The following is a 1,118-nucleotide window of genomic DNA, read 5'->3' as shown; positions in this document are numbered from 1 at the left end:
AAGTATGAATATTTTTTAGGAAAAAAAATATTATAAATGAAATTGTAAATGCGATATGCCACCAAATAGATTTTTATGGAGGGACTGGTTTGCAATTAGAGACTAGATTTTTTCTTTGCCTTGAGACCATTCATTGGGAAGCAAGCACATGCTTTTCTGTTTTTTTATTTACATTTACACTTTTCTGAGAGAAAAAAAAATAAGGCAGATTAGATTTTTTTGATTGACTCATTGGCTCATTTTTTTTAAAAATCTGTAAAGGTACATTTATTTATTTTTTATCCCAAAAACATTGAGAAAGGAAGGGAGTCATGTGTGCGAGTTTGTGTCTTCGAGGTTCAGGCAGTAGCGTTAAGGTTTTATTTATTTATTTTTTTTTCTATCAAGGCCCACAGTAGTATTTGCAGTAGAATGTCAAAGCTGGCTGAATGTAACATGTCTTTGGGGAGAAAGTACACGCTTGAAGCACACAAGTATCATCGCTTAACTCAAACGACTACGTTACAAGTTTTCAACCCTCCCAGGCTATGTCTTCAGTGTGCATGTGATTTTTGTTTGTCGTGCTGAATGCTTCACTGGCGTGCATACTTGTGAGAATATTGTCAAATGCCCACCCGGTTCATGTGTGGGCAGTAACAAGAAAAGAAGCGTCATTAATGGCACAAGCAGCCGTCATTCGGAGATAAAGAGAACCTGTGTTACTTTTCTTCCTGCTCTGGCCAAGGACGGCGACCACTGAACAATTTGAAACTATGTGGTTATAGTAAGTATACTTCTATGTGAGATAAAATATTGCTATTGTGGGCTGTGATGAATGGAACGAGTTTCACAAATATCTGTAATGAGTACATTAAAGACATTTCCAAAATGGCCTTATAAAGAATTTTTAAAAAGATGTCTTCTCAGAATAAAAAGGTCAAAATGATGAAAAACTGGAAGCCTTGAGAATGTTAATTGTTCACACTTTTTATTTCGGTTTTCTTCATCTTTTTACTTTGGTTTTGAAATATGACACATCAGTAAACACGAGTTGCAAAATACAAACAGCAAAGGATTACATTCAGTGACGAGCTGGTTCTAAAAGTTGCCAAAAAACATTACAAATCATTACAAAAAAC

This window comes from Morone saxatilis, unplaced genomic scaffold (assembly GCF_004916995.1).
Source record: "Morone saxatilis isolate NCDOM2014 unplaced genomic scaffold, NCSU_SB_2.0 Contig22, whole genome shotgun sequence".
Lineage (NCBI taxonomy): Eukaryota > Metazoa > Chordata > Actinopteri > Moronidae > Morone > Morone saxatilis.
This window is presented reverse-complemented; position numbering follows the sequence as displayed.